Raw genomic sequence first — 22,878 nt, 5'->3', positions numbered from 1 at the left:
TCCCAGGACTCTCCAGCATCTTCTCTTGCCCCTCTGTTTCAGTGTTCTTTAAAGAAAGGTTATGCATGTACTCAGAGTTCTTTCTTGAGCACAGATCTTTAGAAAATAGCCACAAGAACAAACTGAACTGAAAATACTGTGTCCAGCACTATATCAGAACTCATTTCCAGAAAAAGTATGGCTTGATTTTCAGTATGTTAGCAATCTCCTTGTTCTTTTTTGACTTCAGTTCAAAACTACAATTTGTATAAAATTTGTCTTTATAAAATCAGATTATTGTTATTTTTGATCAATAAACATTAAAGATAGAAACTACCAGTGAAATCACCTTTGGGCCAGACATCCTGTTGGTCCCTCTGAAATCCTTAGTAATCATGAGCCCCTAGTATTTAGGGTATATTGCATGCTTTTGGGTGACCATTTAGGAACTTGTGGAGATTATGCAGAATATTTTTTCAAAAGGTCTTTGAGTACCCCACAGCCTTTCTCTTTTTCTTTATTCATAATGTGTTTGTGAAACAGAAAACATCACATTAGCATAAAGCATTATTTAATTAAAAAAAGAGAGAGAGAAAAGTTTGCTAAAGAGGGCTGGTGGCTTTTTTGATGTCACTCAGTGGCCCCAGGCAGGACTGCAGTGGGGACTTTGGTGTGAGGATTCTGGTCGCATTATTATTTCCTCCAAAAACCTAACCAGGGAAAAACAAACTACTCTTAGTATTAGACCAGATGCTACCCTCAGTCCCCAAGCCCAGATTTTCCTGATTCAGGAGGAGAGACATTAGCAGGTGTGATGTGGCATTTGGTCTCCTGGTTTGTGAGGTTCACATGGACGGATTCCATTCCTACTGCTCCAAACTCTCCTCAGATGCTTCAGTAATAGAAAGGATTCACCAATGAAGACACTTTCTAGCAATCTAAATGCTACTCTACGCCTTCTTGGTTGTGCTGGCAATGGTGCTTACACATGTGTTTCTTGGAGTTAGAGAATTGTTCAAGAGACATTTATTGAGCAGAAGAAAGTGAATTCCAGCAAACTATGCTCTAAATAAAGGTGGTTCCATCGTCTTTACAATGTCCATTAGCTCTATACGATCCCTCTGAATCACAGAAGGTTAAGGATTTGACTTCAGCAATACACTTAGCTTTTCCCAGTCTCATCTGTTGGATGAGAAAATTGGATTGCATAAAGTCTAAGCTCCCTGTCAGTTCCTTCATATTGCAGTTGAAGATGAAGTTACTAAATCAAGGAAAACAGAAAAAATTAACCATCACTAAGCACCTTTCAGAGTCAGGCATCAAATTGGGCACTTTTGCTTGTGTTCTCATTTAATTTTCCTGGAACTTGAGGCTAAATTAAGTTGAAAAGTTTGCAAAGATTATTCAGGTCCTAAGGTAATTGTGTGAGGCCCAGTTTTATTTGATTTTTATACTTATTTTCTTTCCACTGTGCCTATGGTGTCTCAGAGGCAGTGGTTCATCTGATAGAAGCTATGAGCCCCTCCTAATAAAAGGCATATCCGTATAATACTAGGTGTATAATTTCAGGTCATTCATGAGCACCTTGGAATCTATCCATGGACCCCAGATAGAGAGTCCCTTGCCTAGAGAGAGGCCATAGTCATTCTTGTTTTCTTAAAGGAAGACCCACAGCTCATCTTTGTGTTTTCCCTCTGCAGGTCTCGGTCGGAGACACTGAGTTGCTATGATAATTCCTGTAGGTGTATCTTCATCAAAGGAAGGGAAAATTACCTGTCGGCAGTAGTGGTAGAATCATAGAATCTCAAGAAACATGTGTGCCTCATGAATCATCCACAAGCTCCTACCATCAAGTATCAATGATTAAAGATTATTTAGCATTGTGTGTTAGGATGGCAATGATTCTAATAGCTAATAAATAGTCTTGACCACTTACTGCTAGGAATTGAAATAAAAGTTTTACATACTTTTTATTATTTCATTTTCAAATCCACACTATGAATATTACCCTTAGTTTACAGATGAGAAAACTGCCATAGGAGAATGAGGAGCCTTGCCCAGGGCAGACTCTGAGAGGTGGGCCTAGGGTGTGAACCTGAATTGTCCAAGCCCAGGGCCCTTTATGTCACTTTGATATATTGTTTCATGTCACTTTGTTCCTACCCACAGGGAACATTCACCATTTTAGCTCTTTTTTTAAAAATAAAAAACTAGTTCAAAATCAGAAAATTCACATGTTCAATGGAGCTTATACCTAAGCTAATCAATCAAGAATTACTTTCCTCCTGCAATCTGAATTCCTTTCACTCTGAAATTTGATTATTTTTTTCTGGAGACATCTGGTATGAACAAGGAAAATCTCCTGCCAAATGACTTGGGGATTTTGGGTTGCTACATAATTCTGCACCTGTTTTTTTGTAGGGAAGATCAGTGAAGTCCATAAAACTCATAGTGAGAATAAACTCTTCCCCAAATTGTGCTCCATTGATAGTAACCTTATAGTATGTAAGTGGGTATGATATGAGCAAATATGCATGGGAAACAGAGTTAAATAATGTTATACAAGCTTCTTTAAGACATCTTAGTGATAGGAAAAATTATGAAAAGCTTATGAATTTTGTCTGGGGGCAGTGTTGCAATAGACTGTTATCAATTTTCTATCTCAATGTAAATTTATTTCAGCATTTCTTATTGCCTATATATGTTGGTTCTTTAAATTCTTGGAACTGATTGTAACATTTTACCAGTTTCTTCATTAAGTAATGAGTTAAAAAATAATCTTTGACATATGATCATTTTATATTTTTATGGACATTGTGATTTTCCCTTTTTATTTATTTATTGATTGATTGATTTTAGAGCTCGAGTAAGGAAGATAGGGAGAGTGAAAGAGAAGCATCAATTTGTTGTTCCACTTATTGATGCATTTATTGGTCAATTCTTGTATGAGCCCTGACCAGAGATTGAACCCACAACCTTGGTGTTTCAGGATGACACAACTGAGGTACTAGACAGGACCTTCCCCTTTCTTCTTTAACTATTGTTAAAGGGTTATATAGTACTTAGTATTTTTCAAAAAGATTTGACCCTAGCATTTTCTTTGTTTGTTTTGGTTTTTTTTGCATAGAGATTTCTGAGATTGTGCTCCATAGAACACACTTTGGGAACTTCTTCAGAAAGAACAAGGTGAATATGAGGCCACTGAAAACTGAACTTCAGCCTTACCTAAACTTACAATATTCCTGCAAAGTAGAAAGGGGGCAGATGTTTTTATTCTGATTGTGCTCCTGATTTACGTGAGGTAGAAAGCACATAAACCCAAATTCCTACAAAGAGACAGTGCTCAATCCCATCTATTATTAATGATTTTAATCCAGGCCCAAAACACACTGCCTTACTGCCTTTCTTTTTCAGCCATACCTGAATTTGCCCATCTTAGCCTTTCAGTTTACCTCTTGAAACACAGGAGAAAGTTGGTTGACAAAGTTAGAACAAAACTTTCAAAAACCTTTCCTGTAATTTGTAAATAGCTAATACTCTTGGGCATGTAAAATTATGTTGCCAAAATGAGAGGGACGTTTCTTGAAAATGTGTTTTGGGATGCAAAGCTTATGAGTTGTAAGGAGCTCATGAAGGTGAATGGTGGTGGGTCAGAGTGGGTTTAGTGCTGTTGGGTCAGAGTGGTTGTAATGAGATTGGACCTGGACCTGGATGCTCAAGGGCAGCCAGATGGGGAGAGCTGTAGTCAGTGTAACTCTGCATTATGGCCCCTGGGAGTTTATTGCTCATTTTGGTGGAATGATCTTGTCTTGACATGTATTGACTCAAGTGAGATTGTTTTGTTTTGTTTTTCCAGCACTGCTCCCTGCTGCTCCTGTGAATCACTTTTTGTAGCTTGATCTATAATGATGTCATAGAGAGTGATGTCCTCTTAGGACTTCTACTAGTCAGAGGCCATGTGAAGATAGAGTGAGAGAACACATATTTTGTATAACTGGCATTCCGCACCAGGGTATTTGAATTAACATAATAACCTGCTTTGAATGGAGATGGTGTCAAATGGCTTAACGAAGTATGAATTAGGCAGTTATTGTGTTAGCATTATTTATAATGTGATACACTTAGTGGGAATGTAATATAGAATGAAGGAACATGACTTAGCTGTCAAGGGGAAACATTGGCCACCAGGCCATATTTCTTTCCCCGTTGCTGTCTTTAGGGCATTATAGCTTATTAGTCAGAAGTTGACTCTAATCAAACTTCTTTGACTCTCAGCTCAGTTACACACCAGTTCTGTAACTGCAATGAATTAACATCTCTAATTTTCAGTGCTCTCAATGGTAAAATGAGGGTATTTATTGTAGCCTAACTCATGATATTGTTGTGAGCATTAAATTTATTTTAGATATAATGCATTTAGAACTGTGCTTGATATATTTTAAATTTCCACAGATGAAGGCTAATAAATTAGGAAATTAAGGAGTTTTTAAGGTGTGGCATTTTAACAAGAGGAATAAAAGCAAGAACATCCTTTTTTTTTATTTTCTGTATTTTCCTTTTCACCTGCTTCATACCCATCAGCAGTAACAGCTGCCTCTTGCCTTAGGCAATTTACAGTCCCAAATGAAATTCTGGGTAGGGTTTCATGGACTTTTTGTTTTACCCAGGGCAACATCCTCATTTGTACTGTAGGTCAGTGTTTTCAAATTTCTGACTTAGCTTTTGCTGGGACAGTGGGTGTGCGAAGTAGCAAAGACTGCCTGAGGAGTCTGTATAAAGGAATCAGGAATGGAACTGCTCCCTGGTGAATTCCCCAGGTACAGGGTCCTCCCTGGCTCCATGTCCACATGCCTTTGCAGTAGTTCCTCTGCAGGTAGATTGCCAATAGTTTGGCAGACATGTTTTCTCTCAAACACCTGGCCAGTGGTAAATGAAGGAGTAACTTCCTCTCACTAAGCAGCATGAGGATTAATTTTAAAAAGATTCTAGTGAGGTTGGAGAGTCACTCTATTAGCTTGTGCACTATTGGTATGAAAACATTATGTCCTTGAAGGGGCCCTGGAGAAGGAAAATCTGGTCCCTCTCTGAGCCTCGGGGGATGACTCAGAGGCTTTAGCAAGATTTCCTGGTCACTGAGTTTTGGTGTAAATGTATTCTGGGTTTCACAGAAAAGTTGTTCTGAGACAAGGGTGACCCAGCCCAGAGGGAGAGAGTGTACACCTGATTCCCAAGAGAAGAAGGAGGCATTGGATACCAGACTTACAATCCATTCATCTTTGATAGATCAATATTCCTCAAGCTATCTTTTTTCACATTTTTTTTTGTAAGTTAGATGACTAAGATGTTCTCAACCTTAAAAATTGAGGAGGATAGAAGAGAGCAGAATTCTGGAGCATGATACCTCAGCAGGTAGATGTGAGAGCAGTTGTGCCCAGTGCATACTATGTCTGCATTTTGAGGGTTGTTCTCACTTACACTGTTTCCCTTGCAGGCTTTGGGACTTTTTTTCCTCCATTGCTTTCTAATTCCGAATTGCCTCTGTCCCAGGTAGGATAAACCTGCTCACATCTGAGACTTTTACTTTCTCTCTACTATATGTTTCTTAGCCTCAAACTTTTAAAGTCCTAAGGCCACTCAAATGGGACAGAAGGCTGTGAGCATTTCCTCTCTCATCTGTTCTTGCTTACGTCTCCAAAACTGTCGTCCAGAATTAGCAGGAATGCTCATGCCAGCCTCTGAGAGCCTTTGAGGATGTGATGGCTAATATACTAATGAAATCTACTAGAGCAAAAAGTTGATATCATAATGATGCAGAAATAAATCCCCTAGAGGGCCAGATGGTGGTGAAAATGTAGGACCTCGACGGGCACATCAACAACACCAATGGATGATTTATCTTATTTCTCTCAAATTTGGACACATTAGAGCCATTTTTTAAAGTCCTGAAAGTTACCCAGAAAGAGGACAAAGGACTAGTATCCTGAAGTTTGGAAAACAGTGTGGTACAGGCCCATAGATCGCTTCATAGGCAGCTACACTGAACTTGCATGTACTTGATTGCATCCCTCCAGGCCTAGGTTATGGAACTTTGCACAGTGTCAGAAAGCACTTGATTAATGCTCTCTGAATTTGTAGTTATGTACAGTATGTGGGTATATGAACAGATGAATGAATGAGTCATCTGAGTAAGGCCAAGAATGGAAGACTAGCTCTCCATGTCCTGTTCAGACAGGCCATGGTCATCTCTTGTAGTTGACTCTTAGATTTAATAAATAATATATACATAGTTTTATGTTCTCTCTCTTTCTCTCACTCTCTCTAATAAAGACAAAGTGTGATGAGAAGGGTATCTCCTTATTCAGAGACTAACTAAATTGTGATTGTCTTACTGACTTTTAGAATCTTGCTTAAAGTAGCATGAATTGCAAAGAGTGGAAGTTTGTCTAGTCTGAGCCCTCATCTGGTGCATGAATCTCTAAGCATCCCAGTGACAGATTCTGTGGGATTCTTTTAAATATTACCCTGTTCCAATATCTAGCCATATATAAATACATGTCTCTGATATCCAAATGGCCTTCATCTTGAATTACTTCGTGGTCTGTATGATTTCCTTTTATTTTTTTCCTTCTTCTGATTGTAGGATTTATTTTCTTGCTTGGAGTCACACCTCACCATTGGTTGACCTTGCTTTGATCTTTGCCCCTAATTAACAGAAGTCATTTCCATGTCAAATGGAATATTGTGAATTTTTTCTTTGACTTAAAATGCCAACTACTTTTTTGAAAGCTGCCAATATAGTATTTCATTCCTTTTAAAAAAATACTAAGAGAGGATGATTATTCTCTTACTACAATAGTGTTTAATTTGCACTGGACTCTGAAGATTTGAGACTTGATCAGAATTTTGGCTTTACAGTATGAGGAAATTGACCAAATCAAAGAGTTCTAAATTTTTACAGACCTACTTGGGCACCTTATATATGAGCAGTTACTCTAGAAAAGAAAGTGAGATTCATATCATTGGAGCAGCTTTTGAAATCCAAGTCGAGGAACTATTCACTTTAGGAGATACTGAAAGATTTATTAGTTGAAATTTTCAAGCTACCATATTTATTCCTGCTTTTTCTTCCTGCTTTCTCTTCCTGTTGAGTTAAAAAAAAAATTTTTTTATTTTCACCCAAGGACAATATTTATTTATTTATTTATTTTTTTAGAGAGAGGAAGGGACAGAAGAAACATCTGAGAAAGAAGCATCAATTGGTTGCCTCCTACATGTGCCTACACTGGGGATCAACTCCCAGTCTAGGTATGCACCCTGACTGGGAGTTAAACCTGCAACCTTTCTGCTACAGGATGATGCTCCAACCATGTGAGCCACACCTGGGACAGGGCCCTATTGAATTTTTTAATTTACCAATGTCATGATGTGTTTAGAATCAGTTAACTTCTGAACTCAGGGCTGAAAGTTTGAGCACACAGCCAACCCTAGAGGAGTGTTCAGGATCTCAGTGAAAGGTAAAACAGTTTGAAAAAGGTTATTCAACTTAAAATATTGTTTTGCGTTTGAAAAAATATCAGCAGCAAAAGTAACAACAGAAATTCTATTTCAAAAATAATAACGCATCAATTTAGATACAATTAGTGTTGAAGGAAAAGACCTAAAACAAAAATGTATGAAGCACAGCATTTTCTTCCTTTTGCCCGTAGGTAGAAGATATGTCATGTAGTCAAAATCTGAGTATCAGATGCATGGATATCCAGTGAACCTCCTGTAAGATCAATGCTGCCAAACTATTCAGGCTTAATTGTTATTTACATCATAGTTGGCAGAAAGGTGAATGAGAGGCCATCTAAATTATAAACTCACTGTCAAATATTGTGACATAAAATAAGGTAAATGGTAGGTTTTTGTTATCTCAATTCTAGGTTCTAGTGTCTTTGATGCCTTAAGAAATTTGCTGTGTAGCTGATTATTCTCATTACTCTTATTGAAGTTGCTGGAGAAAAATCACAAAACTGCTTAAATGTAGGCTACTGCATATCCATGGTTTCTGCCTCAGGTGGGCCTTGAATTCCATCCAAAAATCTTATGATGTGATTTTGGGTCTTACTTTTTCTAATTCCACATCTAACCTATTTCCTTCTCCCTGGAGTTGTACCACAACCAATTCACTGACCCCATCTGGGGATTCTCAGCAGATGAACTACTCAGCCTCCACAGCAGAAATCCGAGGTCATCTTCACCCTTTTCATCTCATCAGCCATTAAGTACTGTCTCATATTTACTTCTTAAGGATTGCTTTTTCTGTTCCTTAGTTTAGACCCTGTCATTTATTGCCTGGATTATTTAAATGGCCTCTTAACTGGTCTTATTTTTCCAGCCTTGCTCTCTTCCTTTTTATTTTTAATTTCTTTTTTTATTGTTGTTTTATTACAGTTGTCCCATTTTCCCCGCATTGCTCTCCCCTGCCCCACCTACCCCCGCTCCTTTCCCACAATCAATCCCCATCCTGTTGCCCATGTCCATGGGTCATTTATACTAGTTCTTTGACTAGACCCTTCTCCTTCTTTCCCCTCCTTTCCCCCTCCCTCTTCCTCCCTGGTCACTGTCAGTCTGTTCCTTGTTTCTATGCTTCTGGTTCTATTTTACTCATTTGTTTGTTTTATTCATTAGGGTCCTGTATTAGGTGAGATCATATGCTATTTGTCTTTTGCTGCCTGGCTTATTTCACTAAGTATAATACTCTTCAGTTCTATCCATGCTATTCCAAAAGGTAGGAGTTCCTTCTTTCTTTCTGCTGCATAGTATTCCATTGTATAAATGTACCAGTTTTTTGATCCACTCATCCACTGATGAGCACCTAAGCTGTCTCCAGCATTTGGCTATTGTGAATAGTGCTGCTCTGAACATAGGGGTGCCTAGGTTCCTTTGAATTGGTGTTTCTGGATTCTTTGGGTATAATCCCCGCAATGGAGTCTCTGGATCAAAAGACAGTTCCATTCCATACTGTTTTCACAGTGGCTGCACCAGTCTGCATTCCCACCAACAATACACTAGGGTTTCCTCTTTTCCTCATCCTTGCCAGCACTTATTGTTTGTTGATTTGTTAATGATGGCCATTCTGACAGATGTGAGGTGATATCTCATTGTAGTTTTAATTTGCATCTCTCAGATGGCTAGCGATGTTGAGCATCTTTTTAATATACCTATGTGGCTTCTGTATGTCCTCTTTGGATAAGTGTTTGTTCAGGTCCTTTGCCCTTTTTAAATTGGATTGTATGTCTTCTTGGTGTTGAGTCATAAAAGTTCTTTGTATATTTTGGAGATCAAACTCTTATCCATGGTATCATTGGCAAATATGTTTTCCCATACGTTTGGTTCTCTTTTCATTTTGCTGATGTTTTCTTTAGCTGCAGCCTTGTTCTCTTCTAATTTCTACTTAGTGTTGTCACTAAGGAGCACAAATGTAAAGATGTAGCTGACTCCAGGGGAATATTTCATTGACTCCATGTGGTCTATATAGGGAATCAGAGTCTTTAGTCTTGCAGACTGTACCTTTCCATAATCTGCCCTGTTTACCGTGCTAGTCTCATGTGCTCCAGTTCCACACTTCATACTTCAGCACCATCACAATATCACAGTCCCTAGACTACAGCTTGCTTTTCTACAGCTCCTAGCTGGGCATATAGTCTTTTGTAGGTCAATATAAGTTGGTGATAGAAATGAACAGACTTTTTTCTCTTACTACTATTCATTGTGATTTATTATGGATTCAAAAATTAGGAGATATCTGAAATATGACTCATTTTATTCACATGATGAATAAATCTCTTCTTTATCACCTCTAAATGTTGTTTAAGCTCAAATAACTCTTAGCTCAGTGAGGTAATGGCCTCTACCAACAAACTATTTAATTTCTAGAAAGCCATGATAAAATTTTTAATGCAATTTTTTTATATAGCTCTTATTTGCCAATACTAGTTCTTGATCTTTGTTTCTGATAGAAAAAAAGTCTGATTCTTCATTATCATGGTACTTATGTATTTGAAGACAGATGTACTCTTTTTCCCATGGTTTCCTCTTCTCCCTGGTAATATACCCAGTTATGTAAAATATGCTTCTTATTTTATGGTGTCAGCTCCTTTTGCCTCTTATGGGGCTCCTTTAGCTGTCTCCAAGTTGTCTGTGTATTTATTTGTTTACCAACTTGTCCACCACAGAGAAGCATTCAGAATCTCTCTCCTGGTAGCTCTCATACTTATTAGAGCAGCCTGAGATTATATTAGATGCTTTGGCAGCAACATCACTTTGTTGACTTATTTTATCTAAAGTCATTCCTTATTTCTACTTAAGGACAGAAACCATGTATTCCTACCATTCATCCTGTTTGTTGAATTTTGGTTGAAAGTTGAATACATAAATCTGGTGCTTGAAGAACTGTACTTTTGACCTAAATTTTATCCCTGTTGAATTTCATGGTGTTAAAGAAGATCTTCTTGTGAATTCTGCTTACCATAATATTACATACCCAGCTTTTTGTCAATGCAAGTTTATGCCATTGATGAAATTATTCAGTAGGGTTAGATAAAAATATCTCTAATAATAGTAGATATTTATTGAACATTAAATAATGCCATGAATCATAGTTTAGCATTTCCATGTGTCTTTGGTAGTTCCACACAATTCATTAATACCCTCACCTTACATATGAGCTACTGAATCAGGTATGGGTTCTTTAGGGCTACTTCTGGAAGTCTTTCTTCCAGTTGATATTAATTCACTCACTAGTCTTTCAACCAGTTAATAAGAAATAAACGTACTTTACTAGAATCTAATACATAAGTCTATTACATAGAATATCAGCATTATAAACTCCTATTTATATTTTATTTTTCCTTATTACTTTAATAACAGCCATTGAGAAATTGTGGTAAATACAGACAATTATAAAAAAAAAAATCAGCCTGAATCTTACCATTCACAAATAATGACTGTTAACTTTAAAATATTTCTTAGTCTTCTTTTTTTACACTTATACATAATATCATGTTTCTTCTTATTAATTTTTCCCTGGTTATGGGTGCCCAATTCTTTCAGAAATGCAGCATTTTTTCTGCCTTTCAAAAGACTCATATAAGTGAGGATATTATTAGTTAATAAGAGTGATTACTTGTCTTTTGATGTTTATGTTACTGGATCCCTAGAACTTCCTTTAAATAATAAATTTCCAATGAGGGCTAATATATCTTTTATATTATTCATATGTAATGTTGGCTTCTAAAATTGACTGATATTGAATAATTGTTAATGTGTGTGAATCTGTATATACTTTTATTTTAAATATATATCCTTGTTTATTAACTTACATATGTCTTTCTATCTCAAAATGACCTTTAAGGACTAGGACCTCAGGATCTCACCACTCTTCCAATCACCGCTCTTTGTGGAATGTGCTGCCTCCCTTTTTGATATACAAAGAATATCAAGAGGGCATTGTGATTTTGGGATCCTTCTTGAGAAATTAGAATTTCATTCAAGAAACTGTAATATGACTTAATGGAGGGAAATAACAGGTCAGTCCAAAGAGGCATGTTAGAAAAGAGAGTTTGGCAACATTGGGAAAATGAGAAGAGAGATAATGATGGTATTAATTGAATCTGATGGTTCAGCAAGGTAGGTCTTTGATCTCAGATTAGACATTAAAATGCACATAAAAAATAAGAGAAAGAAGTTTTGTTATTGTAAGAAGAATCATCATGGTTTTTGGTGGATGGATTGGATATACGTAAGTAAAGGCAAATAATTCAGCACCTGTATTGGCTACCACTCTCTATGACCACTTTAAAATTTTGATCTCTAGAGAAATTTGGTATTCATATTTTAGAACCATGTTCTAGGCATCTATTTTCTTGGGTGGATTGGCCTGTTGGCACTGTCTTTGTGAGAAGGCACTGTGAAGACGGTGGGGGAAGTACTGGGTTTGAATTTGTGTTCTGCTACTTGCAAAGGGAATACTCTTGGGCAGGTTGCCTGACTTCTCTGAATCTCAGTTCATTCATCTGTAAAATAAGGATGAGCAAGCTGCAGTGAGGATCAGCTGAAATCAGAAACACAGTCCTTAATGCAGTGAATAACATGGAGAAGGTTCTCAGCAAAAGGTAGATACCTTCCTGCCTCTGTCCCATGCCTTTCTCATCTCTCCTCTGTAGCTGCTGCCGTCAGGAATCTAACATCAAGGTACGGGTGTGCTATAACTCTGGGAGTTCTAGAATTTTTCTTATTTCCTTAGAAGAGAAAGTATGGGCTTATGGTGTCATCCAATTATTATTCTTCACCTCTCTTTACACCCCGTATCAATTTTTATTGTTGTGCTGTTTTAGTTATACTGTATAGTTGCTAGAAATGAAAAGCAAGAAATCGTGATTTTAGATTTAAGTAATGGACTTTAAGCAAGGGGTCTACAAAAGTTCCCCTCTAGCATTGTAGATGTGCAGCCTAGGAGATATGCTTTTCTTAGGGTAGAATAGCCTGTAGGGATTTTGAGTGAGAATAGGAGAATAATAGTTTGATGTATAAATTTTGTGGGATTCCCATGAGAAGGAAAATACTATATATGATGGTAACAAGGATATCAGACCTTAGAATGGGGATTTTCTTGAGGGTATCCAACAAGCCACTTACTAATGGTGTGAATCCAAAATAAGTACTAGGTAGGAGTGTTGTGAGAACTGAAGAGGTAATGTGTAAATCACTTTCTGTAGTTTCAGGCACATACTAGATCCTCAATTAATATTTGTTTCTATTTTTTTCTCCCACTCACTGAGACAAGAGTTCCTTTTCACTAAAGTATAAAGTTGTACAACTGAGCTGTTGCTGCTTCCTCATAAGAGTTTGATAGCCTTCCCTGGCCTTTGTGAACTGATACCATCAGGTGAGGTATTACTGGTTCTCAATGACTTACCTGATCTAGAGAAACTAAAAATTGATGAGAAACTAAACATTAATGAATAAGTAGATTTTAAGAATTAGGAAAAACTTCACGTGGTAAGTACTAGTTGCCTTTTCCCTGATACTTTAGTTTTTCTGTGCGTTTCTGGTGGGAGGTCATTTGGGAGACCTAGCTTTTTCTTTAAAAAAGAAAAGTGGGAGGGAAGAAGCAGTCAAGCAAATTTCTTCTTTCTTGTTTATTGTAATTAGAATAAAAGGTGGGAGTAGATGGGAGGAGATATTATAAAAAGCAAAGAATCCCCATGTCATTGAATTTTACTTCTCTTGCAAGTGGCCTGCATACTTTTATTTTATTTTATTTTTTAAATTTTTGTTATTGTTTTTAATTACAGTTGTCCCATTTTGCCCCCATTGCTCCCCCCTACCCAGCCCACCCCTTCTTGTACAGTCATATCCACCCACCCATTGTTCATGTCCATGAGTCATTTATACATATTTTTGATTAAACCCTTCCCTTACTTATCCCCCTTCTCTTCCTCCCCCCTGATAACTGTTATTCTGTTCCTTGTTCAATTTAGTTCATTTGTTTGTGTTGTTCCTTAGTCTCCTGTATTAGGTGATACCATATGGTATTTTTCTTTCAGTGCCTGGCTTATTTTTTAAGCATAATTCTCTCTAGTTCCATCCATGTTGTCGCAAATGGCAGGAGTTCCTTCTTTCTTTCTGCTACATAGTATTCCATTGTGTAAATGTATCACAGTCTTTTGATCCACTCATCTACATATGGGCACTTAGGCTGTTTCCAGTACTTAGCTATTGTAAACAGCACTGCTATGAACATAGAGATGCATACGTTCTTTTGATTTTTGGGGTATAATCCTAGAAATGGAATTGCTGGATCAAAAGGCAGTTCCATTTTTAGTTATTTGAGGAAATTTCATACTGTTTTTCATAGTGGCTGCACCAGTCTGCATTTGTACCAACAGTGCAGTAGGGTTCCCGTTTCTCCACATCCTCACCAGCACTCGTTGTTTGTTGATTTGTTGATGACAGCCATTCTGACAGGTATAAATTGGCATCTCATTGTGGTTTTTATTTGCATCTCTCTGATGACTAGTGATGTTGAGCATTCTTTCATATGGACATGCTGTGTATCCTCCTTGGAGAAGTGTTTGTTCAGGTCCTTTGCCCATTTTTTAATTGGGCTGTCTTCTTGGTGTTGAGATGTATAAGTTCTTTATATATTTTGGAGATCAGTCCCTTGTCTGAGAATATGTTTTCCTATATCGTTGGTTTCCTTTTCATCTTGCTAATGTTTTCTTTTGCTGAGCAGAAACTTTAGTTTGATGTAGTCCCATTTGTTTATTTTTTCCTTTATTTCCCTTTCCTTAGGAGATGTATTGGTGAAAATATTGCTACGTGGTATATCTGAAATTTTCCTGCCTATGTTTTCCTCTAGGACTTTTATGGTGTCATGGCTTACATTTGATTAATTGATCCATCTTGAGTTTATTCTGGTGTGTAGTGTAGGTTGGTGGTCTAGTTTCATATTTTTGCACGCCCCTGTCCATTTCTCCCAGCGATCACAGTGGCTTTGTAATATTGTTTGATGTCTGATATTGTGATTCCTCCTACTGTGTTCTTCTGTGTCAGATTGCTTTGGCTATTCAGGGTCTTTTTTGGTTCCATATAAATTTTTGGAGTATTTGTTCTAGGTTTGCGAAATATGTCACTGGTATTTTAATAGGGATTGTGTTGAACCTATAAATTGCTTTGGGTAGTATGGACATTTTAATGATGTTGATTCTTCCCATCCATGAACATGGTATATGCTTCCATTTATTTGTATCTTCCTTAATTTCTTTCTTCAGTGTTATGTAGTTTTCCGAGTACAGTCTTTTATCTCTTTGGTTAAGTTTATTCCTAGGTACTTTATTTTTCTTGTTGCTGTAGTAAATGGGATTTTCTTTTGTTTCTATCTCTGATATTTTATTGTTGGTGTACATAAATGCATTAGATTTCTGTATATTGACTTTGTACCCCTGCTGTTTTGCCAAATTCGCTTATGTCGAGTAGTTTTTTAGTGGAGTCTATAGGGTTTTCTAGGTATACTATCATGTCATCTGCAAATAATGACAGTATTACTTCCTCTTTTCCAATTGGGATGCCTTTTATTTCTCTTTCTTGTCTGATCGCTGTGGCTAGCACTTCCAACACTATGTTGAATAGGAGTAGAGAGAGTGGACATCCTTGTCTTGTTCCTGACCTCAAGGGGAATGATTTTAGTTTTCTTCATTGAATATAATGTTGGCTTCAGGTTTCTTATATATAACCTTAATTATGTTGAGGTGTGCTCCCTCTATTCCCATTTTGCTGAGTGTTTTCATTATAAAGGGGTGTTGTATTTTATTAATTTTGTTTTGCATCTATTGAATATGATCATGTGATTTTTGTCTTTCATTTTGTTTAGGTGGTGTATTATATTTATTGATTTGCGAATATTAAACCATCCTTGCATCCCTGGGATGAATCCCACTTGATCGTGGTGTATGATCTTTTTAATGTGTTGCTGGATCCTGTTTGCCAATATTTTGTTAAGGATTTTAGCATCTATGTTCATCAGTGATATTGGTCTGTAGTTTCTTTCTTTGTTGTGTCTTGACCTGGTTTTGGAATTAGATTAATACTGGCTTCATAGAAAGAGTTTGGGATTTTTCCCTCTTCTTGGATTTTTTGGAATAGTTTGAGGAGGGTAGGAGTTAGTTCTTCCCTAAATGTCTTGTAAAATTCCCCTGTGAAGCCATTCGGTCCAGGGTTTTTGTGTGCCGGGAGATTTTTGATTACTCTTTCAATTCCATTCTTTGTTATTGGTCTATTCAGGCTTTCTGCTTCTTCTTGATTCAGTTTTGGAACATTATATATTTCTAGAAATGTGTCCATTTCATGTAGGTTGTCAAATTTCTTACCGTACAGTTGTTTGTAGTAATTTCTTATGATCCTTTGCATTTCTGTGATATCATTCGTGATTTTTCTTCTTTCGTTTCTGATTTTGTTTATTTGCGTCCTCTCCCTTTTTTCCTTGATGAGGCTGGCTAAAGGCTGTCGATTTTGTTTATTTTTTCAAAGAACCAGCTCCTACAATTGTCGATCTTTTGAATTGTTTGTTTAGTCTCTATGTCATTCAATCTGCTCTGATCTTGATCATTTCCATACTTCTACTCGCCCTGGAATTTGTTTGTTATTGTTCTAGTTGTTGTAGCTGTAGGGTTAGAATTTTTATTTGAGAATCTTCTGTCCTTTTCAGGTAGGTCTGCATTGCTATGAACTTTCCTCTCAGGACACCTTTAGCTGTCCCATAGATTTGAGGTTGTTGTGTGTTCATTATCATTAGTTTCCAGAAACTTCTTGATTTCTTCTTTGATGTCATTGTTAACCCATTCACTATTTAATATCATGTTATTCATTCTCCATGAGTTTGGGTGTCTTTGAGTTTTTTCCTTGAGGTTGATTTCTAGTTTCAAGGCATTGTGATCTGAAAAGATGCTTGATATAATTTCAATTTTCTTGAATTTGTTGAGGCTCGTTTCGTGTCCTATTATGTGGTCTATCTTTGAAAATATCCCATGTGAATTTGGAATGTATATTTTGCTTCTTTGAGGTGAAAAGTTTTATATATATCTGTTAAGTCCATTTGGTTTAGTGTGTTGTTCAGTGCCTCAATATCCTTGGTGTTTCTTTGCTTCAAAGGTCCGTCTATTGTTGATAATGGAGTGTTAAAGTCCCCTACTATGGGTGTGTTGCTGTTGCTATCCTTCTTGTAGTCTCTTAGTATTTTCCTTATATATTTGGGTGCTCCTATGTTGGGTGCATATATGTATACCAGAATTATATCTTCTTGATGGATTTTTCCCTTAAGTATTATGAAATGTCCTTCTTTGTCTCTTTTTATGGCCTTTGCTGTGAAATCCGTTATTTCTGATGTAAGTATTGCTACCCCAGCTTTTTTTTGATGTCCATTTGCTTGGAATACTTTTTTATATCCCTTGACTTTCAGTCTGTTTCAATCGTTTTGAGGTGTTTTTCTTGTAGACAGCATATATGTGGGTCATGTTTTCGTATCCATTCTGCTACCCTATGTCTTTTAATTGGAGCATTTAATCCATTTACATTTACGGTTATTTTTGACAGGTATTTATTCATTTCCGCTTGTACCTGTGTTCCTCTCCCTCTCTTTTTTTCTTCTTTTTCTTAAAGCATTCCCTTTAGCATCTCTTGCAATGGTGGTTTGGTGGAGATGTATTCTTTTAGTCTTCTGTTTTCTGAGAAACTCCTTATTTCACCTTCCATTTTGAATGAGAGCCTTGCTGGGTAGAGTAGTCTTGTTTGTAGGACTTTGTTTTTCATAGCTTGAAATATTTTTGACCATTCCCTTCTGGCTTGTATTTTTGTTGAGAAATCAGTTGATAGCCTATTGGAGCGCCCTTGTATGTTATTTGCTGGTTTTCTCTTGCTGCTTTTTGGATTCTTGCTTTGTCTTTGAATGTTGCCATTTTAATTATGATGCGCCTTGAAGTTGGTCTCTTTGGGTTCATCTTCACTGGGACCCTCTGTGTTTCCTGGACTTCTATGACTTTTTCTCTTATCGGGTTAGCAAAATTTTCAGTCATTACTTTTTCAATCAGGTTTTCTACCACATGCTCTTCTTCTTCTCCTTCTTGTATCCCTATCATTCTAATGTTTAGTCTCATGTTGTCCTGCAGTTCTCTTAAACCCTCTTTATTCTCTTTAAATATTTTTTCATTTTGTTGTATTGTCTAGGAATATTTTTCTACATTGTCCTCTAACTTACTGATCTGATCATCTGCTTTGTTTAGCCTGCTTTTGATTAATTCTACTGTGTTCTTCAGTTCAGAAATTGTATTCTTTATTTCTTTCTGGTTCTTATTAATAGTTTCTATGTTCTTTTTTTATGCTGGTGTAGTTCTCCAGACGTTCCTTGTAACTTCCCTGCAATTCTTTGTAGTTTCCTTGAAGTCGTTGGTAATTTCCTTGGAGTCTGTTTTAGTTTTCTTAGAGATTGTCAAGTACATAAAGCTTCTTTATCATCATTCTTTTGAATTCCATGTCTGATAATTGGCTTATGTCTATTCCATCTATCTCTCTTTCTGGGGATTCCTCTTTTCCTTTCATTGGGAGGTTGTTTCTGTGTCTTCCCATGTTGGATTCTTCTTGTTTGTTTTTGTTTATTAGATTTGTCTGCTTTGATTTCCTGCCTTTGTTGTATGAGATTCTTTATAGGAGACCTGCTGGATCAGTGGTGCAGTCCCTTTGATCTTCTGAGCCTGATTCTCTTTGGATGCCCTTTATGCCATTTGTTTATGCTCTCTGGTTGTATTTTAGTTACTCTTTGGTGGATCCTTCCCTCTGGTTAGTTGATTCAGGGTCACTCTGCCCACCTTGTCTTGAGTTCTTTTGTGGAGATGCTTTGTGTGAAGTCTTCTCTTTCTGGATCCACACCTGGTCAAAATTCCATGAGCTTCAAATATAATCTGGCTGGCTGGCTGTGAGGTGATCTGGCTGGTTTCTGTGGCTGCTTTTCTATCACTTGTGGGCCGGCTACAACTTTCTGCTGTGAGCTGCACTGAGTTGGGTCTCTCCCCACTTGTCCTGTGGCACGCTACAGCAATCCTCAGGCTTCTCTAGCAACAATGTTCTGCTGGCAAGCCAGTGTGCATGTCCCCAGTCCCTGCCCAGTCTTGGGCCCTGTCTTCACTCCTCCTCCCAATAAGTCTCTGTGCTCCAAGCTGCAGCACCGGGCTGCGTCCTTCCCTGGCTGGCCGAGTCACTGTTCACCTGTGTGCACTGCTTGCCTGCCTGGGGTCCTCACTGAGTCTGCGTTTCCACTACAGCTCTCCTGTATGGGACCCTCTCCCGGCTTAGTTCCACTCCCTTTTGTTTAGTGGTGCCGTGATACATGCGCCTGGGGCACAGGGTTGCCAGCCCATATTTGTCAGCCCAGGGGACCCCCACCTCGACTCAGTTCATACAGCTTCCCACAGTCCGGGCTGCTCACTGTCCTCCTACAACTCCATCTGTTTCAAGGAAACCTTCCTATTGTCTCCCTCCAGGACTCCGCTGGTCCCAGTGCCTTTGGCAAGCAGCAGTTTCCAAGCAGATCCCGGCCAATGAGCTGGTCTGCAGCTGCCCCTTTGGGGTGCGGTGCTGCAGCCTCACCAGGCTGGGGGGCCCAGCAACTCATCTTGAAAGCATGGGCGAGCCTTCTGCCCTTTTCCACTCCGCTCCCACATTCCCTTCCCTGCTCGCGCTATCTGAAATCCACACTCAGTCACTCGTCTCCATGTTTGTACTCCAAGCCTTTCCGCAATGGGAGCAAGCAGACAACACTGCTACCTACTCCTCCGCCATCTTCGGACTCCTGCATAATTTTATTTTGCCCTATCTTTCTTACTACAATAGTAATAAGCATAATAGTGACAATAGTTTACATTTGCACAGCACTACTAAGTTGATGCTATTGTTAAATATAACTTTTCAAAAGCTAAAAGACAAGATTTTCATATAAATTTGAAATAAACATGTGCCATAGGTTTTATTAAACTCATTAATTAATGAGGCATCCAGTAATTTGTTAAAAACTGATTCAAAATATATTTGAAGAGCTGGGCATAGTGACTATTTAATAAGGGGATTTTAGAATAACATTCCTGATTTAGATCCAAAACTGGTTAATGTCCTGCAGGAACATACGTTATAACCTTTGGGGTTAACCTTCCCATTGAACAGAAACTATTTGCATCTCTTCCAAACAAAAATCTTCAGGTTAACCTCTGTCTCTATGAAGCTGTAAAAGGCCCAGTTGGTAGGAAGCCCATCAGAAGTGTACAAGTCCAGTACTGCATGAAAAAAAGATACCCAGGGATCTCTTGTCTCTTCCTAAGTTTTAGGTGATTTTTCTCACTCTTTGTATTGAAAGGCATCATTAAAACTTATTAATTCATACAAGGTTATATCTTTGATTTTAGGAAACAAATTAGCATAATCCAATATAAAACGTAGCTATAGAAAGTGCTTTGTGTGAATGTACATTTTAATGCCCGAATGTTTACATTTCATAAAAACATATTTGGTAATGTTATTGAGTGTGTGTATTTTGAGAAGGCAATGTTTATAGAGTTTTTATGTTCTTGAATAAGTTGGTGTTTTAGAAATGGGAATATTGAATAGTGAACCCAACTGTGGCTCTCAGGATCCTTCTGCTCTGTCCCAAAGTAACTTTCTGCTAATATCTCTGAGAACTGCTTTTCCTAATACCAATCCTGTGCTGTAGGAAAACAGAACTACTTCTGCTAAGTCCCACATGCATAATAATTTTTCCAGTGATCTTTGCTTAGGCTACTTCTTTTACTGGAATATAGTCTGACATATTTCTGTCTGCTGGAATTCCCAGCACAATTTGAAAACTTCCACAGAGTATTCCCTGACCTCAGCTGTAAGGGGCATTATTAACAAAACTTTGCAACTGCTCATGTTGATTATTACAGATTGTCTTTGTTGTTTGTGAATCTGCCCTGTCTACTCCACTAGATTATACATTCCTTAAGCTTAAGTGCTAGGGCCTTGTTTTATTTGTCTTGTATTTATGGATGACCAGTGCTTAGCATGGGACTTTGTGCCTCTTTGAATATTTATTCAGTTCAAGGGAATATTATTGTAGAAGATGGTGGGGGAGAACTTACCATGTGCCTGACTCTAGTAATTCTAATAATATCCCTGTGAAGTAGTTTAATACTCCAGTCATGTCACTTTGGTTCACTGTTTAACAAAAAGTTGAGTACCACTTCTGGTTAAGATGGTGGCATAGGCAGACATGGCTTGCCTCTTCACATAACTACATCAAAATTACAACTAAAATATAGAACAACCATCGCTCAGAACTGACAGATACATTAAATGGAAGTCTGACGACTATGGAATTAAAGAATCCGCATCCATCTAGACTGGTAAGAGGGATGCAGACATGGAACAAGCTGGCCCCACACCCATGTGTAGTGTACAGAAATTTGGGGGGCATATCTCAGGAGTGAGGAGTCCCACCCCATACCAGGCCCCCCAGCCCAAGATTCCAGTGCCAAAAAGATAAGTCCCCACAATTTCTGGCTACAGAAACCAGTGGGGATTGAGTCAGTGGAAGAAACTGCTTGGAGCGCCAAGCAGTTCCTCTTAAATAACCCACACATAGACTCACCTACTCAGACTCACTTCCTCTGAGCTCCAACACCATTAGCTTGAAAGGCACCAATGGCATACTGAGAGAAATGCGAGTATCTGGCATCAAGGTGAGCAGAGGCCATTGTCCTTTTTCTGAGCTATGCCCCACTCCTGCCACAGAGCCACTGAGCTGGCAGGATGCTGTCATATGTGAGACTCCATCAACCTGGCTTACACTGTTTGACCAGCCTTGGAACCCCCCCAGAGACTCCGTCCCACCCAACTTATGGGCCCACCCAAGCTGCTTTTTCATATGAATGGCTGGTTTTGGCTCATGCTGCACAGATTTCTATATCCTATTAAGCAAACAACAGCTGGCCTCAGTGAGCTCCAGGCCTAGCACTAGCAGCAGCCAGCTTAGATTCATAACTTGGCTTTGCCTGAGAATCTCCAAGTCCAGCACAAGTAGCAGTCATCTCACATTACTTTACAACTCAGGCAGGGTGGCCCTGGGCAAAACACAAGTAAGGGACAACCTTGGCCTCCACCACCTGGGAAACCCCAGTGCCAGCAAACCCAGTGGACAGCTGAAGACCACATTAGAGCATCATCACCCTGCCCCTGTACAGCTGATCCTCCACAGAGGGTGGAGGTTGGTGGTTAGTGGTCACAGCCAATCCTTACAGCTGACTAGACTGGGTAAATCCCTCCCATTGATGTGCCAACAAAAACCAAAGCTCAACTACATGAGGAGAGTGTACTCAGATTACATGAAGGATGTACTTTGAGTCCCCAGGTTGGGTGATAGGGGAGCCTGTGCCACTGGACCCTATAGTACATCCACTACATTAGGCCACACTAACAAGACACAGAGTCAAAGCAGCTCTACCTAATACATAGAAACAAACACAGGGAGGCTGAAAAAAGTGAAAAGACAAAGAAACATGGCTCAAATGAAAGAACAGATCAAAACTCCAGAAAAACAGCTAAATGAAATGGAGATAAGCAATCTGTCAGATGCACAATTCAAAACACTGGTTATAAGGATGATCAAGGAACTTAGTGAGGACCTCAACAGCATAAAAATGATCCAGTCAGAAACAAAGGATACACTAACTGAAATAAAGAACAATTTACAGGGCAACAACAGTAGAGTGGATGAAGCCAAGAAACAAGTCAATGACTTGGAATAGAAGAAAGAACCAAATACAACCAATCAGAACAATAAGAAGAAAAAAGAATCCAAAATAATAAGGATGGTATAAGCAACCTCTGCAACAACTTCAAGAGGCCCAACATATACATCATAGGGGTGCCTGAAGGAGAAGAGAAAGAGCAAGATATTTGCAATCTATTTGAAAAAATAATAAAAGAAGACTTCCTTAATTTGGTGAAGAAAATAGACATGCAAGTCCAAGAAGCACAGAGTTCCAAACCAGATAGAAGCTAAGAGGCCCACTCCAAGACACATCATAATTAAAGTGCCAAAGATTAAAGATAAAGCAAGAATCTTAAAAGCAGCAAGAGAAAAGTTAGATGCTTACAGGCGAGGTCCCATAAGACTGTCAGCTGGTTTCTCAAAAGAAACTTTGCAGGCTAGAAGGGATTGGCAAGAAATATTCAAAGTCATGAAAAGCAGGGACCTACAGTCAAGATTGCTCTACCCAGCAAAGCTGTCATTTAGAATCCAAGGGCAGATAAAGAGCTTCCCACACAAGAACA

General features: G+C 38.3%; 1 protein-coding gene across 1 annotated transcript in view; it reads left to right on the top strand.

Annotated features, from left to right (window-relative positions):
* The window catches only part of AMPH (amphiphysin), a 310,914-nt gene that overhangs the window by 100,798 nt on the left and 187,238 nt on the right, over positions 1–22,878 (top strand). The window lies entirely within an intron of this gene.

This window comes from Furipterus horrens, unplaced genomic scaffold (genome assembly GCF_987537825.1).
Source record: "Furipterus horrens unplaced genomic scaffold, mFurHor1.1.pri manual_scaffold_9, whole genome shotgun sequence".
In the NCBI taxonomy this organism is placed as follows: domain Eukaryota; kingdom Metazoa; phylum Chordata; class Mammalia; order Chiroptera; family Furipteridae; genus Furipterus; species Furipterus horrens.
The sequence above is the reverse complement of the archived record's forward strand: the minus strand, read 5'-3'. Positions and strand labels throughout refer to the sequence as shown.